The sequence below is a fragment of the Pinus tabuliformis genome, chromosome 1_2, assembly GCF_031772625.1.
Source record: "Pinus tabuliformis cultivar Carrire ecotype Pingquan chromosome 1_2, CPIR1, whole genome shotgun sequence".
Lineage (NCBI taxonomy): Eukaryota > Viridiplantae > Streptophyta > Pinopsida > Pinales > Pinaceae > Pinus > Pinus tabuliformis.
In genome coordinates, this window is record NC_142298.1 from 987,573,547 (window position 1) to 987,580,584 (window position 7,038).

General features: G+C 30.7%; 1 pseudogene; it reads right to left on the reverse strand.

Annotated features, from left to right (window-relative positions):
- Positions 1 to 2,736: 2,736 nt before the first annotated feature.
- Positions 2,737 to 6,554, reverse strand: LOC149209355 (putative fatty acyl-CoA reductase 4; annotated as a pseudogene).
- Positions 6,555 to 7,038: the final 484 nt, after the last annotated feature.

The following is a 7,038-nucleotide window of genomic DNA, read 5'->3' on the forward strand; positions in this document are numbered from 1 at the left end:
ATCAAGAAAGCTTATGTGTTTTTAAGAATGCATACATGTAGTTGCATTAACATATTCTTGGGAACTTAGTTGCCTTAAAATCATCCCTCAAATTTTTGGTAATGACTAACTAGAATTTTGCTAAGCAATGCATCTATATATGGAGCACCAAAGTCTTTAAATGACAATTTGTGTAAGAGAAAATGAAAGATATATACATAGGTTGTTGTACCCACACTTTTATTGTTAATTTTAATAGATTCTTTCCCCTTTATTACAACAATGGGGTGTATGGTGCCACTCCATCACCCTTTGAGATGTGTTCTTTTAAATTCTTGCACCTATGATGTACATATATAAGATAGAGCTTCTAAATATTTGTGTTGGCGTCAATTCTATGAGTGAAGTAGTTTGAGAGGTGTGCTCATAAGTAAGAATCATGTGGATTCATAAAATATACAAAAATTTTGGTTGTGGATGAAGAAGCCACAATACTATTAGAGTTGAAAATAGTTGTGTTCCTATAAATAATAATTGTTTATAGAGAAATCCTTAGAATCGTACTCTAAGTAGCACCAAGTAGATATCCTCTTTTTTTCTCCTTTTCAATATATGTGTTTTTTTCACTTAATTCTATATAATCCATAGAAATGTATGAAATACTTCAAGACATGGATAAACTTGGTCATGGTTATAAATTTCTTTAACTTTAATCAACCGGTTCTTATTATGTTCTCACTAATCTATGGAAATATCAAGAAAACATATATGAAGAGCTTATTGGAAATAATTTGCATCTAATATTGAATATGCTTTAATAATCTTGGGTATGATTTAATAAAGGGGATTAGGATATTCATCTTAATTGCATTATTCCATTATAATTATAAAAGATATCATTTTATAATAGAAAAATATAAGATTCCATTCATTGGAGCATTCTTATGTGATTAGAGTTTTAAGGCTTCCACTTTAAAATGATCACTGCTTTCTTAATATTGATAGTAATCTCTTCCATAACTCTAAATTACTCTCATGAAAATTTTCCAATTATAATCTATTACAATTTCAATTCGAATTTAAACTAATGATAACTTCAATAATACCTCTAAAAATATTATGATTTTGAAATGTCATAACTACTTTGTTTTTAATAAAACTAGGTAATAATAATAATAAAAAAAAAATCATTACTATAAACATCCACGTAAAACTATCTCTTCCATAATAAAACATTTTAATATCATTTATATTTTTAATGTTTAATATCAATAAAAACCACTATAAACAATGATATGACATTGATAAACTCATATAATAATCATTTTATAAAAAATTATTTAGATAAATTAAATTAGAAGATATATCTTAAATTTTTTTTAACTTTTGAAATTTAGACAAATAATTTATCTTTAAAAAAGCATGGGTGCTCTCAATTTAATTAAATTGGGAAAAATAATTTCTATTATAAGAAACTTGCTCTCAATTTGATTTATATACTACGATTAAAGAGAAACAATATGTTTTTATTTTGTTTAATTTTAAAATAGGGCATGAAATATAAAAATAATTTTGTTTAAATAGTAAATTCATTTGAAACCAATAAAAGAGAAGTCAACAATGTTTTCATAATTCATCTATTAAAATTCGTCCTTCGTGGATGCCTATTAATGATTCCAGTGTGCATTGAGCATTTTCTTAACAATGTAAAAATTGTTTGCACTATACCCTTTTACGAATAAGCATAGGAGCAAGCATGTGCTTTTAACACCTATGGTCTAAATTATTGGTAAACTATATGACATCCTTCATGACAATATAAGTAGTGTAAGGTTATAGGAGCAAGAAAGTTTATGTGGTTTTAAGAATGCATACATATAGTTGCATTACCATATTCTTGAGAATGTTATTGTCTCAAAATCATCCCTCAAATTTTTGGTATTGGTCAATTAGAAGTTTACTAAGCATTTCATTTATATATATGAGCATCAAAGGCCTTAAATGACAATACTTAAATGACAATATGTGCAAGAGAAAATGAAATATATATACATAAAATGTTGTACCCAAAATGGAATTCCTCAACTAGCACAAACCCCAAATATTGGTGGTGTATAGATCAATAAAGTAACCACATTATGTTAATTCCATGAAAAGTATATATTGGATCATATATAAAATGCTTAAATTATGGTACTGCTTCACATGATCATCAAGTCCTTCATTTGCACTGTGATGGGTGTGCCCAATCAGTGAAGAAAGTTATCCTCGGAATGAAAGGTATTGTGTTCCATTCCTTATTCAATGTCATACACATTTACTGTGTCGTCAGATCGATACTTGTACCATTTCAACAACTGAATAATCATTTTAGAAAAACTAATTTTACATTTATTCTCTTCCTTTTTGAAATAAATGTACTGACAATTAAATAATTATCTGTTGGAATAAAAATATTTGATATTACATAAAAATCCATAATTTTTGAATGAATGAATAAATCATACTGCAGATATAATATATTAATAATGATTGTCTAATAAAATAAACATTACACTCCCATATTTCAGTGGAATTTTGATTCGTACATCAAAAAAAATTCTGACAGAGTTGCTCATTGAAATAATTATGGAACTTCTAACGCTGCATCACAAAGAAATATCCAACCAGGCAGCACATTGAGTTAATGTTAAGTACAGCAACAAATTCCTCTGATCTCCTTATCTCCTTAAGCAAGCCCTCTGCGCCCCTTCATATTCATAGTTTACTAGATTTGGAGGCTGGCAGCTCCATCCTTTCTTTTTTCAGCACATATTTAACTAGTCCAGGGATATGAACATCTGAAAAGTAACGAACCCAATCAATACAATTGGCGTCGAAGTTGAACGCTTTCTTGTCTTCCTCAGACATCCTTTGCCACAGGCCTTCAGTGTTTGTGATCTCAAACCTGTGAGTCGTAACATTGTCAGCTATGGTAAAAATGATGGCTGAATAGTTATGTATTAGAAAATATATTGAAGGGGCGCGACACAACCTTCCGTCAAAGAAGACGTATGGCTCGTACAACTCTGCTAAGCACATGACTTTGTTGTATCTTCGAAGCATCTGTTTGTAACGTTCAGTGAAGTTGCAACACAAGACCTTGTTCACTACATTGAATACCTGTTTTTCAACACCACCACTAGCTGTCACGTATTGAAGTTCAGAGGACCTGTAAAAGAAAGTGTGGAGTATATATTAAAGATTAATTACCTCTAGGGGTGCTTTGTAACGTCGATGCATGTATTGGCGAAAGCTGCTCATGCTCTTTAGAAAACGGAGCTGTTTTACATGAATTATGTTCCCATCTTTACCAACACAAGGGTGCTTCGAAAAATACTTATATGCCTCGTCTGCTGCAACAGAGTGACGCAATGGATTCGCAACAGATGATGCAACGTGATAAACAAAGAGGCCGTTCTTGTATGCATGTGCGGCCATAGCTACGATCATTGCGTTTACAACCATATCTGCGGGAATCTGTTAGTCATCAAACGAACAATATCAAATCTAAATACTAAGCAATCTATGTATTTATGAACAATCAAATGTAAATAGTAAAGCATCTATATATTTACGAACAACCAAAGGGGAATTGAAGTGACTGACCACGTCTAAAATGAGTTCTGGGTCAGCTAAGAAGTGTGAAATTTGTCCTTTTCCGTACCCTATTATAACGGTGTCCATAGTTCTGCGTGATATTACGAAAAAAAAACACAGGATCAATGTGAATAATGATATGATACTTATATTATTAATATTATAATGAAATATTTACGTGTGCTATCCAGATTGTAGCAATAAAGGATGGATATTTATGGGCACCTGGTGCCTTCCATCCAGCCTGGGAAGGGCTCTGCCAAAGTACTTTCAATAATGGTCGGTCGGAGGATGACCACTGGAACATTTTCCCTCAATTTCTCTATTAGCATTTCTCCCATAGCTTTGGTAAATGAGTATGTATTTGGCCACCCAAACGTTCTTGCCCTGCAAGAATGAATTAGTCTAATACCTTCTTTTCCATAATGACGTCAATGAAAATTACAATACGCGTCTAAGTGTGACTCACCTTTCCAAACCCAATTCTTGAGACGCTTCACTTTGGCGTCTTTTACCGAACTTGTGCTTGCAGTGTGAGTAGTTGACGAGGCCTGCTGTTTGAGTTGTGTTTTCTCTATTAGGCCAAATTCTGCTTCAATATCTAAGCTCAGAGGTGCACTGCTTTCGCCCTCAGGTCCTTTACCGTTCATTAGAGTGTGCCCCAGATTTAGACAACTCTCTTTTATTTGTCCACTTTTGCGTCCTACAACGTAAGCTTTTGTACGTTCCATATATATTAGTCCAATGACAGTTGAGAGTGATGCAATATCTGTTTTGCTAACATATAAGAATGATTGTTTTTTTCCTGTTCCATTTTAAACACGGTTTTCCTTTTACCAGGAAACATAAAATAAAAAATAAATTAATTAAAACTATGTACCAGTGCTTTTTTTTTTGGTAACCCAGCTTCATTGTTACAACCAAGGGATTTAACGTTTAGATTTTTTTATTTTTATAGATTTTACATTACTTTATGGCCAATTGAACTGCCACTTAAAATTTAAAATAATCTTTTAAAAAATATTTATAATAAAAATATAATTAAATAAAAATGATAGATAAAATATTTATTTTCAACCTATATTTAAAAAAGCTAATATGATCTATTTATATATAGAAAAAATATAAAATAATATGTTATTAAGTATGCTAAGCTTTGATGGTACTTGAGTACATTATTAAAACAATGATTGTGATAGGTCATTAATTGAAATTTGTGTGGTTGTTCTCACTTGTATAATCATTTATATGGATATATGAATTTTTTTATATAAAATTTATAATTTTTTTATCATAAAAAATAATTAAAAGTATTAAAAATAATTTTATATTACCTTGTGTAATTTTTTATCTAATTAATATAGAATTGTTATATAACGAGTAATTTGAAATTTAAAAAAAAAATAATACTAATATTATATACCAATATAGGTCTATGATAACTTTTGATTTACTAAGGGTTCAAAGAGATAAAATCTATGAAGCTAGTTTTTTTTAAAGTGAAAGTGGGTGGTTCCACCTAGCTAAAGATAACCCAAAAATAGATTATATAAACTTTTGTAATATTTTATGAATTTTTTTATCTTTTTTAATATATATTAATATAGATCCATTTCAACTACTCATCTACCTAGCTTTTAGATGGGTCAAATTTCTCAATATAGAAAATTTCTGTCATCAATTAAATTTATATTATAGAATAGCTATAATTGTTATAAAAATTTAATGTTAGTGTAAATAATTTTAATTTAAAATTAAGAAAAATAGTTTATTTTTCATATAAATTTAAAAACTAAAAAGTCAAAATAAACCTAAATAGAAATTCAGGAAATTGGAGATGGATCAGCGTGAAAAAATTATTAATAATCGAATTATCATATTCGAAATATCTAGCATCCATAAAATTATTACAAATAATTGAAAAAAATAATCAAATTTTTAAAATTATATGTTAAAATAATATTTTATTTTTATTTTTTGGATTTTAATTTTATGATTAGAAAAATTATAATCAAATATACCTCCCAACTTAACTGCCAAATTCATGTAAATTTGTTAGGGTTGAAGAAATCGTTTTTCGTGTTTAAACATTTCATAAACTTTTTAAAATCTAATAGATAGAATCAGAATCTGTCGACTTACCAGTGGAGACGTGCAGGAGGATTTGAAGTTTACGGCATCGTTTAGCGAATTCCACAATATTCTCAGCTCCCTTTGTGTTGACATTCAGAGAAATATCATACCTACGTTGTGCGAAAAGTTGTTAGTCTTTACATTCAGACATAAACGCTTTCCTAATGGCGACGAGTAATCAGGTTGTCTAGATTAATCAGCACTGGAAATACAAACGAACCTGTCATCAAACACGGTGCTCGCTGCAATATTTACAATGGCATCCAGATTTTTCCAGAGGTGCTCTCTGCTGCTCTCCGTATCAATTCCAAGATTATGATCCGTTGCAATGTCTCCAACCACAGGAACAACTTTCTCCAATACGAATCTTTCGAAGCTGTCTCCATGTTGCTCGCTCAATCTACTGAACAGCTCCAGTTTCAAAACCTGTCATTCATAGCAAAGAAATGACATCATTCGTAGGCAGAGCATTGGCCAATTTTTGACGCTGACAGTGATAGGAGAATTTATGCGAATTTTTTGACATCATTAGATTTCTTACTTCACTTTTCAATCGGATTTTGGCAGACTCGGCATCATTCGCCCTTAGCAAAACAAAAATGCGGCCTATCCCCGGCTGCGACCGCAATATTTTTTCGACGAAAACTGGAACAAGTAAACAGCAGTTAAGCTTCATTATCATATATATATTAGAAGAACAAAAAGTGGTCTCCGAAATATTTAATACTTTTTCCAAGGAAACCGGTCGATCCAGTCACCAATATGTTCTTCTCACTGAAAAAGTCAAGAATATTTGACGCCATCGATTGTACTTTGATAAATCTGCAACTCGCACACAAAACTAGTGTTGTATTATTATCGTGTTATATTATGTGTGACATAAACAATCTATCTTCAAACTTCGTATTATGTGTGACATACACAATTTATGTTGAAGCAAACAGCACAATTGTTGTTGGAAGGCAATAAACAATATGATATCCGCACTCCAGCCACAGAGAAAAAGAAGCAGAATGGAATAAGGCGAAGCACATAAGCATATAAAACGTCGCAATAAGCTTCCGCTCAGTATATATAACGGCTAAGGAACCAGCTTTACCAAACCCAACGATCCATTTCCGATGACTCACAAAGTTATCAATAAAGTAGGTAGGGATTTTTCTTTTTTTCAACGGTAAATAATGTGCTACTCACATATTCTTATTTCTTATTTCGAGACTGACATCCTTTCACGAGCTTAATCTAACTGTTTTATATAATTTTAATTTTATATAAATAGAGATAGAG